The sequence below is a fragment of the Mercurialis annua genome, linkage group LG3, assembly GCF_937616625.2.
Source record: "Mercurialis annua linkage group LG3, ddMerAnnu1.2, whole genome shotgun sequence".
NCBI classification, from domain to species: Eukaryota; Viridiplantae; Streptophyta; class Magnoliopsida; order Malpighiales; family Euphorbiaceae; genus Mercurialis; species Mercurialis annua.
Window position 1 is genome coordinate 33,960,735 of NC_065572.1, and position 13,828 is coordinate 33,974,562.

The window sequence follows — 13,828 nt, forward strand, 5'->3', positions numbered from 1 at the left end:
GCGATGCGTACAAACAATATATATATCTATATAAAATAACTTTAATATATAATACGTGAAAGTAAAATACAACTCACAGTGACCGCAATCCAAGAAATTATATGATCGATCTGATAGTACGCTCTCGCTAGTCCGCTTCTACTGACTCCACTATTCGCTGACACGCCTGATAAATCGTTAATAGTTAGATGTGATTCTCGCATTCTTATACGTATAATACTTTTAAGTTTTAGGATTTAGTTTCATTTTATACTTATTTACGTATTCGATATCTCTAATCGTAGAGATGACTTAGCGAATACCATATTTCATAATTGAGAAACGCTTAACGTCCTTGACGTTTTCCATTATTATTATTTATCTAAAACGTCGAGCTAATCTCGAGATTAATGATTCTCAAAGTCCGAAACCCGTCCTTTAGAGTCAAATTACTCAAAACGTCACACACCTAGGTCAATTACAGTTTGCATACGCGTGGAGGCGAGTCAGGGTGCACGGGCGTGCCCTTCGGTAGGTACACGTTCGTGCAATCACGTGCACGTTCGTGCACCTCACTGGTGCACGTTCGTGTACTTCAGGTACACGATCGTGTACCTTGCTAGGTGCACGTTCGTGTACTTCCAGTACATGTTCGTGCACCCGTGGTGCACGGTCGTGCACCACGTGCACAGCTCCCCGGAAGTTGATTTCCGGGGTTTTACCCCAATTCCGACGTGCTAAACACTTCCCTAGTCAATACCCATATCTCGGTTTCTTCAAAAACGCCATAATAAACTCAAAAACGTCAAATTTCAACCTAAACTCAATCCTAACCCAAAACAGCCAACAAACTAATCATTTTCATGCAAAAACCCGACCTCTTACCTTAATTTAATGGCCGGAGATGATAGAGCTTTTAATTCTGAATAAATCGCCGCTTGAATCGCTCGAATCGGACGTCGAACGGAGAAACGGCGGCGAAACGACGGAAATCGGCGATAGCTTTCTGTTTTCTCTCGATCCTTCTCTGATTGTCTTTCTTTGAATTTGGTTTCTTTTATTTCTTGGCTAAAGGTTCACTTTGGTCCTTGTTCTTTTTGTTTCTTATCATTTATCCTTTAAACTTTTCTTTCGCACGATTTAGTCCATAGCTAAATCGCTAACTTCTTTTATTATCACTTATACGTATTAATTATCTCCGATAAATAATACGAAACTCAATATTAATACTTTCCCGTCAAAATCCAATATTTCTATTTTCGACACAAAGTGGTTAAATTACCACTTTGGTCCCTATACCATATTTTGGACTTTTCTCGCCATTTTTCCATTTAATTCCAATTCTAACTTTAGAATTGAAATATAATATAAATTTTCTCCGTAATAATCTTTTCTAAAACCGACCTGCTAGAACTTATTTATCAGAAAACTTTCCGATATCGTCACTTCTGCGACTCAAAACTAGACACGTGGTCCAATTAGCTAATTAAATATTTTGGGGTATTACAGTTTCGTAATGTTTGTAAATGTTCGGCTTAAATTGCTAAAAAGGTGAAACGTTTGGAGTTGTTTCGTATCGTTTGTAAAGGTTTCGCATAAATCGCTAAAAACGTGAAACGTTTGGATTTGTTTCCTAGCGTTTATAAACATTTGGCTTAAATCGCTAAATAGGTGAAACATTTGGATTTGTTTCGTAATGTTTGTAAACGTTTGTCTTAAATAGCTAAAAAGGTGAAACATTTGGATTTATTTTGTAACTTTTGTAAATATTTGGCTTAAATCGCTAAAAAGGTGAAACGTTTGGATTTGTTTTGTAACGTTTTAAACGTTTTGCTTAAATCACTAAAATGGGGCAACGTTTTAATTTGTTTCGTAACGTTTGTAAACGTTTGGCTAAAATCGCTAAAAAGGTGAAACTTTTGGTTTTGCTTTGCAACGTATGTAAACGTTCGGCCTAAATCGCTAAAAAGGTGAACGTTTGGATTTGTTTCGAATCGTTTGTAAACGTTTGGCTTAAATTGCTACAAAGTTGAAACGCTTAAATTTGTTTCATAGCATTTGTAAACGTTTGGCTTAAATTGCTAAAAAGGTGGAACGCTTGGATTTGTTTTGTACCGTTTGTAAACGTTTGGCTTAAATTGCTAAAAAGGTGAACGCTTGGATTTGTTTCGTATCGTTTGTAAACGTTTTGCTTAAATCGCTAAAAAGATAAAATATCAGGATTTGTTTCGTACCGTTTGTAAACGTTTGGCTTAAATCGCTAAAAAGGTCAAATGTTTAAATTTGTTTCGTAACGTTTGTTAACGTTTGGTTTCAATCGCTAAAAAGGTGAAACGTTTAGATTTGTTTCGTCACGTTTGTAAACGTTTAGCATAAATAGATAAAAAGGTAAAACGTTTGGATTTGTTTCGTAGCTTTTTTAAACGTTTGGCTTAAATCACTAAAAAGGTGAAACATTTGGATTTGTTTCATAACGTTTAAAACGTTTGGCTTAAATCACTTAAATGCGGAAACATTTGAATTTGTTTCGTAACATTTGTAAACGTTTGGCTAAAATCACTAAAAAGGTGAAACGTATGGTTTTGTTTCGTAATGTTTGTAAACGTTCGACTTAAATTGCTAAAAAGATGAAACGTTTGGATTTGTTTGTACCGTTTGTAGCCGTTTGGCTTAAATTGCTAAAAAGGTAAACGCTTGGATTTGTTTCGTAAATTTTGTAAACGTTTGTCTTAAATTGCTAAAAAGGTGAAACGCTTGGATTTGTTTGTACCGTTTGTAGCCGTTTGGCTTAAATTGCTAAAAAAAGGTAAAACGCCTGGATTAGTTTTGTAGAGTTTGTAAACGTTTGGCTTAAATTGCTAAAAAGGTGAAACGCTTGGATTTGTTTCATAACGTTTGTAAACGTTTGTCTTAAATTGCTACAAAGGTGAAACACTTGGATTTTTTTCACAAAATTTGTAAACGTTTAGCTTAATTTTGGTAAAAAGGTGAAACATTAGGATTTGTTTCCTAACCTTTGTAAACGTTTGGCTTAAATCGCCTAAAAGGGAAAACGTTTGGATTTTTTTCGTAACGTTTGTAAATGTTTGGCTTAAATTGCTAAAAAGGTGAAACGGTTCGATTTGTTTCGTAATGTTTGTAAATGTTTGGCTTAAATTGCTAAAAAGGTGAAATGCTGGGATTTGTTTCGTTACGTTTGTTAACGTTTGGCTTAAATTGCTAAAAAGGTGAAACGCTTGGTTTTTGTTTCGTATCGTTAGTAAATGTTTGACTTAAATTTCTAAAAATGTGAAACATTTGGATTTGTTTCGTAACGTTTGTAAACGTTTGGCTTCATTCGGTAAAATGGTGAAACGTTTAGATTTGTTTCACAACGTTTGTAAACGTTTGGCATAAATTGCTAAAAAGATGAAACGTTTGTATTAGTTTCGTAACATTTTAAACGTTTGGTTTAAATGGCTAAAGAGGGGAAACGTTTGGATTTGTTTCATAACGTTTGTAAACATTTGGCTTAAATTGCTAAAAAGGTGAAGCGTTTGGATTTGTTTGGTAACGTTTGGACACGTTCGGCTTAAATCGCTAAATAGGTGAAATTTTTGGATTTGTTTCGTAAAGTTTGTAAACGATTGGCTTAAATTGCTAAAAAGGTGAAACGCTTGGATTTGTTTTGTAACGTTTGTAAACGTTTGGCTTAAATTCTTAAAAATGTGAAACGCTTGGATTTGTTTCAAAACATTTGTTAACGTTTGGCTTAAATTGCTAAAAAGGTGAAACGCTTGGATATGTTTTGTAACGTTTGTAAATGTTTGGCTTAAATTGCTAAAAAGGTGAAACGCTAGGGCTTTTTTCGTAACATTTGAAAAGGATTGGCTTTAATCGTTAAAAATGTGAAACGTTTGGATTTGTTTCATAACGTTTTAAATGTTTGGCTTTGTTTCGTAACATTTGTAAACGTTTGGCTTAAATTGCTAAAAAAGTAAAACGTTAGGATATGTTTCGTAACGTTTGTAAACCTTTGGCTTAAATTGCTAAAAAGGCAAAACGTTTGGATTTGTTTCGTAATGTTTGTAAACGATTGGCTTAAATCGCTAAAAAGGTGAAACGTTTGGATTTGTTTCGTAACATTTGAAAATGTATGGCTTAAATCGCAAAAAAGGTGAAACGTTTTGATTTGTTTCGTAACGTTTGTAAACGTTTGGCTTAAATCGCTAAAAAGGTGAAACATTTGGATTTTTTTCGCAACGTTTGTAAACGTTCGGCTTAAATCTATAAAAAGGTGAAACAGTTGGATTTGTTTCGTATCGTTTGTAAACGTTCTTAAATTTCTAAAAAGGTGAAACGCTTGGATTTGTTTCGTAACGTTTGTTAACGTTTGGCTTAAATCGCTAAAAGGGGAAACGTTTGAATTTTTCCGTAACATTTGTAAACCTTTGCCTTAAGTTGCTAAAAAGGTCAAACGCTTGGATTTGTTTCGTAACGTTTGTAATTGTTTGGCTTAAATAACTAAAAAGGTGAAACATTTGGATTTGTTTCGTTACGTTTGTAAACGTTTGGCTTAAATTGCTAAAAAGGAGAAACACTTGGTTTTTGTTTCGTAATGTTTGTAAACGTTTGGCTTTAATTGCTAAAAATGTGAAACGTTTGGATTTGTTTCGTAACGTTTATACACGTTTGGCTTCAATCGCTAAAAAGGTAAAACGTTTTAATTTGTTTCATTACTTTTGTAAACATTTGTGATAAATCGCTAAAAAAGTGAAACGTTTGGAATAATTTCGTAACGTTTTAAACGTTTGGCTTAAATCGCTAAAAAGGGAAAACGTTTGGATTTGTTTAGTAACGTTTGTACATGCTTGGCTTAAATCACTAATAAGGTGAAACATTTGGATTTGTTTCATAACGTTTGTAAACATTTGGCTTAAATTGCTAAAAAGGTGAAACGTTTGAATTTGTTTCGTAATGTTTGCAAACGTTTGGCTTAAATCGCTAAAAGGGTGAAATGTTTGGATTTTGTTTCGTAACGTTTGTAAACGTTTGGCTTAAATCGCTAAAAAGGTGAAACACTTGGATTTGTTTCGTAGCGTTTGTAAACGTTTACCTTAAATCGCTAAAAAGGTGAAACGTTTGTATTTGTTTCGTACCGTTTGTAAACGTTTGGCTTAAGTTTGCTAAAAAGGTGAAACATTAGGATTTGTTTCCTAACCTTTGTAAACGTTTGGCTAAAATCGCTTAAAAGGGAAAACGTTTGGATTTTTTTCATAACGTTTCTAAATGTTTGGCTTATATTGCTACAAAGGTGAAATGCTTGGATTTGTTTCGTTACATTTGTAAACGTTTGGAATAAATTGCTAAACAGGTGAAACGCTTGGTTTTTGTTTCGTAACGTTTGTAAACGTTTGACTTAAATTGCTAAAAATGTGAAACGTTTGGATTTATTTCGTAACGTTTGTAAACATTTGGCTTCAATCGCTAAAAAGGTGAAACGTTTAGATTTGTTTCGTAACGTTTGTAAACGTTTGGCATAAATTGCTAAAAAGGTGAAACATTTGTATTAGTTTCTTAACGTTTTATACGTTTGGCCTAAATCACTAAAATGGGGTTTGTAAACGTTTGGCTTAAATTGCTAAAAAGGTGAAACATTTGGTTTTGTTTTGTAACGTTTGTACACGTTCGGCTTAAATCGCTAAATAGGTGAAATTTTTGGATTTGTTTTGTAACGTTCGTAAACGATTGGCTTAAATGGCTAAAAAGGTGAAACGCTTGGATTTTTTTTGTAACGTTTGTAAACGTTTGGCTTAAATTCCTAAAAATGTGAAAAGCTTGGATTTGTTTCAAAACGTTTGTTAACGTTTGGCTTAAATTGCTAATAAGGTGAAACGCTTGGATTTGTTTTGTAACGTTTGTAAACGTTTGGCTTAAATTGCTAAAAAGGTGAAACACTAGGTTTTTTTTCGTAACATTTGTAAAGGTTTGGCTTAAATCATTAAAAATGTGAAACGTTTGGATTTGTTTTGTAACGTTTTAAACGTTTGGCTTTGTTTCGTAATGTTTGTAAACGTTTGGCTTATATTGCTAAAAAGGTGAAACGTTTGGATATGTTTCGCAACGTTTGTAAACGTTTGGCTTAAATTGCTAAAAAGGCAATACGTTTGGATTTGTTTCGTAATGTTTGTAAATGATTGGCTTTATTCGCTAAAAAGGTGAAACGTTTGGATTTGTTTCGTAACGTTTGTAAAAGTTTGGCTAATATCAATAAAAAGGTGAAACGTTTTGATTTGTTTCGTAATGTTTGTAACCGTTTGGCTTAAATCGCTAAAAAGGCGAAACGCTTGGATTTTTTCGCAACGTTTGTAAACGTTCGGCTTAAATCGATAAAAAGGTGAAACGGTTTGATTTGTTTCGTATCGTTCGTAAACGTTATTAAATTGCTAAAAAGGTGAAACACTTGGATTTGTTTCGTATCGTTTGTTAACGTTTGACTTAAATTGCTAAAAAGGTGAAACATTTGGATTTATTTCGTAACCTTTGTAAACGTTTGGCTTAAATTGCTAAAAAGGTATAACATTTGGATTTATTTCGTAACCTTTGTAAACGTTTGGCTTAAATCGCTAAAAAGGGGAAACATTTGGATTTTTTTTCGTAACATTTGTAAACGTTTGCCTTAAGTTGCTAAAAACGTCAAACGCTTGGATTTGTTTCGTAACGTTTGTAATTGTTTGGCTTAAATTGCTAAAAAGGTGAAATGGTTGGTTTTTGTTTCGTAACGTTTGTAAACGTTTGGCTTAAATTGCTAAAAATGTGAAACGTTTGGATTTGTTTCGTAACGTTTGTAAACGTTTGGCTTCAATCGCTAAAAAGGTAAAATGTTTAATTTTGTTTAGTAAGTTTTGTAAAGTTTTAAACGTTTGGCTTAAATCTCTGAAAAAAAGGAAAACGTTTGGATTTGTTTTGTAACGTTTGTAAATGATTGGCTTAAATCGCTAATAAGGTGAAACATTTGGATTTGCTTCATAATGCTTGTAAACATTTGGCTTAAATCGCTAAAAAGGTGAAACGTTTGAGTTTATTTCGTAATGTTTGCAAATGATTGGCTTAAATCGCTAAAAGGGTGAAATGTTTGGATTTGTTTCGTAACATTTGTAAACGTTTGGCTTAAATAGCTAAAAAGGTGAAACATTTGGATTTGTTTCGTAGCGTTTGTAAACGTTTAGCTTATATTGCTAAAAAGGGGAAACGTTTGTATTTGTTTCGTAACGTTTGTAAACGTTTGGCTTAAATCGATAAAAAGGGGAAACGTTTGGATTTGTTTCCTTATTTTTGTAAACGTTTGGCTTAAATTGCTAAAAAGGTGAAACACTTGGATTTGTTTGATAACGTTTGTAAACGTTTGGCTTAAATTCCTAAAAATGTGAAACGCTTGGATTTGTTTCAAAACGTTTGTAAACGTTTGGCTTAAATTTCTAAAAAGGTGAAACGATTGGATTTGTTTTGTAACTTTTGTAAACATTTGGCTTAAATTGCTAAAAAGGTAAAACACTTGGTTTTGTTTCGTAACTTTTGTAATGGTTTAGCTTAAATAGTTAAAAATGTGAAACGTTTGGATTTGTTTCGTAACGTATTAAGCGTTTGGTTTTGTTTTGTAACGTTTGAAAATGATTGGCTTAAATTGCTAAAAAGGTGAAACTTTTGGATTTGTTTCGTAAAGATTGTAAACGTTTGGCTTAAATTGCTAAAAACGCAAAACTTTTGGATTTGTTTCGTAATGTTTGTAAACGTTTGGCTTAAATCGATAAAAAAACTGAAACGTTTGGATTTGTTTCGTAACGTTTGTAAACGTTTGGCTTCAATCGCTAAAAAGGTGAAACGTTTGGTTTTGTTTGGTAACGTTTGGACACGTTCGGCTTAAATCGCTAAATAGGTGAAATTTTTGGATTTGTTTCGTAGCTGTTTTCAAGGTTTGGCATAAATCCCTAAAAAGGTGAAACTCTTGCATTTGTTTCAAAACATTTGTAAACGTTTTGCTTAAATTGTTAAAAAGGTGAATCGCTTGGATTTTTTTGTAACATTTGTAAACGTTTGGCTTAAATTGCTAAAAATGTGAAACGTTTGGATTTGTTTCGTAACGTTTGTAAACGTTTGGCTTCATCGCTAAAATGGTGAAACGTTTAGATTTGTTTCGTAACGTTTGTAAACGTTTGGCATAAATTGCTAAAAAGGTGAAACGTTTGTATTAGTTTCGAAACGTTTTAAACGTTTGGCTTAAATCGCTAAAAAGGGGAAAAGTTTGGATTTGTTTCGTAATGCTTGTAAACGTTTGGCTTAAATTGCTAAAAAGGTGAAACGTTTGGTTTTGTTTTGTAACGTTTGTACACGTTCGGCTTAAATCGCTAAATAGGTGAAATTTTTGGATTTGTTTCGTAACGTTTGTAAACGATTGGCTTAAATTGCTAAAAAGGTGAAACGCTTGGATTTGTTTTGTAACGTTTGTAAACGTTTGGCCTAAATTGCTAAAAAGGTGAAACTCTAGGTTTTTCTTCGTAACATTTGTAGAGGTTTGGCTTAAATCGTTAAAAATGTGAATCGTTTGGATTTGTTTCATAACGTTTTCAACGTTTGCCTTTGTTTCATAACGTTTGTAAACATTTGGCTTAAATTGCTAAAAAGGTAAAACGTTTGGATATGTTTCGTAACGTTTGTAAACGTTTAGCTTAAACTGCTAAAAAGGCAAAACGTTTGGATTTGTTTCATAATGTTTGTAAATGATTAGCTTAAATCGCTAAAAAGGTGAAACGTTTGGATTAGTTTCGTAACGTTTGTAAATGTTTGGCTTAAATAGCAAAAAAGGTGAAACGTTTTGATTTGTTTTGTAACGTTTGTAAACGTTTGGCTTAAATCGCTAAAAAGATGAAACACTAGGATTTTTTCGCAACGTTTGTAAACGTGCGGATCAAATCGATAAAAAGGTGAAACGGTTGGATTTGTTTTGTAACGTTTTAAACGTTTGGCTTAAATCGCTAAAATGGGGCAACGTTTTAATTTGTTTCGTAACGTTTGTAAACGTTTGGCTAAAATCACTAAAAAGGTGAAACTTTTGGTTTTATTTCGCAACGTATGTAAACGTTCGGCTTAAATCGCTAAAGAGGTGAACGTTTGGATTTGTTTCGTATCGTTTGTAAACGTTTGGCTTAAATTGCTACAAAGTTGAAACTCTTGGATTTGTTTCGTAGCATTTGTAAATGTTTGGCTTAAATTGCAAAAAAGATGGAACGCTTGGATTTGTTTTGTACCGTTTGTAAACGTTTGGCTTAAATTGCTAAAAAGGTGAACGCTTGGATTTGTTTCGTATCGTTTGTAAACGTTTGGCATAAATCGCTAAAAAGATAAAATATTAGGATTTTTTTCGTACCGATTGTAAAAGTTTGGCTTAAATCGCTAAAAAGGTCAATTGTTTGGATTTGTTTTGTAACGTTTGTATACATTTGGCTTCAATCGCTAAAAAGGTGAAATGTTTAGATTTGTTTAGTCACATTTGTAAACGTTTAGCATAAATAGCTAAAAAGGTAAATCGTTTGGATTTGTTTCGTGGCTTTTTTAAACGTTTGGCGTATATCGCTAAATAGGTGAAACGTTTGGATTTGTTTCGTAACGTTTTAAACGTTTGGCTTAAATCGCTTAAATGAGGAAACGTTTGAATTTGTTTCGTAACGTTTGTAAGAGTGAGTGAAAAACACGAAATTAAAGGAAGGATAAAAGTGTTGACATAGTGTCAACTTTAAGGACGTTTTTGGAAGTCAAGGAAATCTCGAAAATAGGTCGAGTCTTAATGAAAGTTGTAGACGAGATGATAAAATATGGGAATGCTGAATTAAATTCAGCTTAAGACATTTTTAAACGATTGGTTTATCGACTTAAACAGCGGCCTAAAGGACTTGCAAGTGCAATTCCAAAGCTACCTCATGAAAGCAATTTTAAGGGTCAAAGTTGACCAGAAGAGCAATTTTGGATTAGTTAAAAATAACTTAAAACATTAACTTATTCAATTAAATTGTTCTAAATTAATCAAATTAAAATTTTTATTAATAAATGAAGGATATTATAAGGACGTTTAAAAGTTGTATCAAGTACGATACGAGAGAAATATGACGTTTGAAGTACTGCGGAGGAGCGACAACTACGCATGACAGATTTCACGAAGAAAAACGTATAAGAAGATAGTAGAAAGTTTACCTAAGAAGGTACTTAAAGTATTGGAAAATTCGAGGACGAATTTTTATAAGGGGGGAAGAATGTAATACCCCGTACGGTTGACGTTGCCGAAGTGAGCAACGCAATTTAAATTAATAGTCAGAGCGACTAGAAAAAGGAGTTAGCGAAGGAACTAAGTAATTAAGAACGAGGATAGGTCGATATTGAAATTTAAAGAAGGAATTTCAAATTTGTAATGCCTAAATTAATTAAACGGGACGAAGGAAAAGTTGGAATTAAAAGTAAGATTAAGTCCCCGAAAAATTAGAAAATGGAATTTTATTGTCCAAAAAATATTAAATAAATAAATTATTGACGGGAATCAGAAATTAAGAAAATAAAATTGATAATTTGGATATCAATATTCATAAAAGAAAAATAAGGATGAAAAAGTGACGGAAATCGTCGTTTTCGCTCAAATTGGAAAATTGAGCGTTTTAGCCAAAATTTGGCAAAATCAATTAGCGGAGTCTAAATAGTGAGTTGGCGGAAGAGTATTATTTATTTGGACATAAATAATACGAAATTTATCGAGATTTAACGATTGAGTGATTTTTGGACTAAATTGAGCAAAAGAAAAGCTTAGGACTAAATGTTGAGGAGATGGCTTCATTAAGGGTTGAAGTGCATTTTTGCCATAAATATATATAGTCAATTAAATGATTAAGATCAGAATATACACCCCAATTCTCAGCTCAAACCCTCACCATCTTCATCATATCAATTCCTTATGAAAACCAAAATTTCAATTCACCATAACTTATTCGTTTTAGCTCGGTTTTGGTCGATTCTTGCGGCAACGGAAAGAGGAAAACCATACCTACTGATTGAGCCCAATAAATCAAGGTATAAATCTCATCTTAAAGTTAGGGTTGCTGCTGTAAATTTCTGTTTTGATGATAATGGTTGAAAATGATGTTTATAAGCTTATAATTAATAGTTTTGGCATGATTTTGTTTTAAGTTTAAACTAAAATTAAGGGTGGTTGAGTGAGGTTGTGAGAGTTGTGTTTGGGTTGATGATTTTTTGAGATTAAAGGGTGTTTGGTGGCTGTTTTCCAGCCATGGTGGCCGGATTTCTCACCGTGCCGAAGCACGGTGAGTTGCTGCCGTGAGCAGCAGCCCTGGTGCGACCCACCAGGGCATTGGGCGGCCCCTCCCTTGTCAAAAAAGGGGAGGGCTGAGTTGAGGGGGAGGGGGGCTGATGCCACCCTCCGTTCTTGTTCGAATGCGTAATTGTTTCGATAGTTAACGGAGTTACGAAACTAGGAATCAAACTTGACGTAAAAGCAATTTTTAGGATAATATGTTAATGAGTTGTAGTTGGAATTGGCTAGGTATTATGGAATTATTAGAAGTTGATATATAGGTAATTATATTGAGTTATAGGCTGATTTAAATCGATTAAAACGTTAAAAGAATAACCATAAAATTGACGTTTTAAACATAGAACGTAAATGACGAAACTTATGTTAAAAATGTGATATCAAAATAAATAAGTAAAATGGTTATAGAAGGTGTAATAGGGATGTCCTAAGTTGATAATAATGTTAATGACTTAGTGTAATATTTATGCTAAACGAATTTCAAATGTTCCTTTAGTATCGTGTTTGAACCGAGCAAGAATCAATAGATAACGTTTAGCGAATTAAGTGCGTTTCGACTAAGGTCAAAGGGGTGAACCTAAAGTAAGGACACTAAGGATTGAATTTGCTGTTTTAAACTCAAAATGCTAAGGAAAAATATATTAAGGTTAAGCATTTTGAGATTTAAAAATGAAAAGGCGAAATTGATGTAAAAACGCGACGAAATGAATTTGGACGTTTGAGAGGATTCTAAGGGATAAATTGAGCGTTATAGATAGGTTGAAGTTAAGGGAACTTAACTTAAGATATTAATTTAGTAGTTTTGATTTTATAATGCCAATTTAATTTAAATGCATTTTTGAACGTCGTTTGTGACAGACAAACCGAGAGGAGACGGGATCGACGGTTTTGGTCTAGGAGTATTCGGCCAAAACTAATGCGTGTAAATGATTTGGATTGGAAAGCAAGGAGTGAGTATACTTTACTCTCGCGTATTATTACGCTATTAGTTTATTATAAAATATTTTATTTATAAGTTATAAAAATACATCGCATTATATAATAACTATTGTGATTTGAAATTATATGAATTAAATGGTTATTCTACCGTGAGATACACGGAATATGACTTATTATATATATATATATATATATATATATATATATATATATAGACGAGTATATATATATATATATATATATATATATATATATTAATAGTTTATGTTTGATAATTAAATTGTGAATTGATTTATTATATATGTGGGAATGAATTACATATTTGGTGTTGGATCAAATTGAGTGGTGTTTTGGTTGTTGTTTGTTCTATGTTTGACATTTTGTATATCGTTATTGCTATTTGTTCTATGCTTGAAAATGATGTGTGATCCGAAGAAACAAGCTACCTATTGGGCGTCAATAGGCCGTGTGATCACCGGTGTCTGTAAGAGTCTAGATATGTGTATATAGAAATGTTTGATATGAGCTCATTAAATGTTGATCATATTGATGATTATGAAATGGAATATGTTTGGGTATCGGAAAGGAGGATTATAATTTTGGCAGATACGAGGTAACTCGGTCAAACTATCTCGGGACCCGTATCTGGTGAGTAACTCGGTTGAACTATCTCGGGACTCACACCATGGGATTAAGCAGTGGCATGATGTAACTCGGTTGAACTATCTCGGGACTATGCCACGTGGTAACGAGTAACTCGGTTGAACTATCTCGGGACCGTACCACTTGGATCAAATTGATTTGATATGAATACGATACATGTTAGGAAAGGTTAGGAGTTTAAGATTAAGGTTTCTTTCGGATCAATTCTTTGTTTGAAATATAATGATATTATGTTTGTTTGAATAAATGATTTTCACTTGCGATGTTATTTTGTGATAATACCGTTAGTAAGGTATATCTCACTCAGCTTAAGCTGACCCCGTGGTTTTTAAACATTTAAGGTACCTAGACTTGGAGTGACTAGAAGTCCATTGTTTTGCCGGGAGTCTGTCTTGCCATATATAGTCCGACTTCCGTGATCGCTGCAGTAGTACATTGTGTGACCTGTCATGACCTAGGACAATATTATAGTTTTGGAAAATGTTTATAACGATGTTAGATTTACGTAGCCAGTGTTTACAAAATTAAATGCTTCCGTGTTATAACATAATTGCGAAAAATTTATAGTGAATTTCAGGCTTGCTACGGGATTCGGAACTACAATTCCCATTCCCTAGCGCCAGTCGCGACCCTCGATTTTGGGTCGTGACAGTAAAGTTTGTAAACGTTTGTCTTAAATTGCTACAAAGGTGAAACGCTTGGATTTTTTTCATAACGTTTGTAAACGTTTGGCTTAATTTTGCTAAAAAGGTGAAACATTAGGATTTGTTTCCTAACCTTTGCAAACGTTTGGCTTAAATCGCTTAAAAGGGAAAAAGTTTGGATTTTTTTCGTAACGTTGGTAAATGTTTGGGTTAAATTGCTTAAAAGGTGAAACGGTTCGATTTGTTTCGTAACGTT

At 33.2% G+C, this 13,828-nt stretch overlaps 1 long non-coding RNA gene across 1 annotated transcript; it reads left to right on the forward strand.

Annotated features, from left to right (window-relative positions):
- Positions 1 to 10,881: 10,881 nt before the first annotated feature.
- Positions 10,882 to 13,499, forward strand: LOC126674358 (uncharacterized). The gene is made up of 3 exons (XR_007639516.2): positions 10,882 to 11,067; positions 12,185 to 12,276; positions 13,270 to 13,499. It is a non-coding gene; the product is annotated as an uncharacterized LOC126674358 (long non-coding RNA).
- The last annotated feature ends 329 nt before the right edge of the window (positions 13,500 to 13,828 follow it).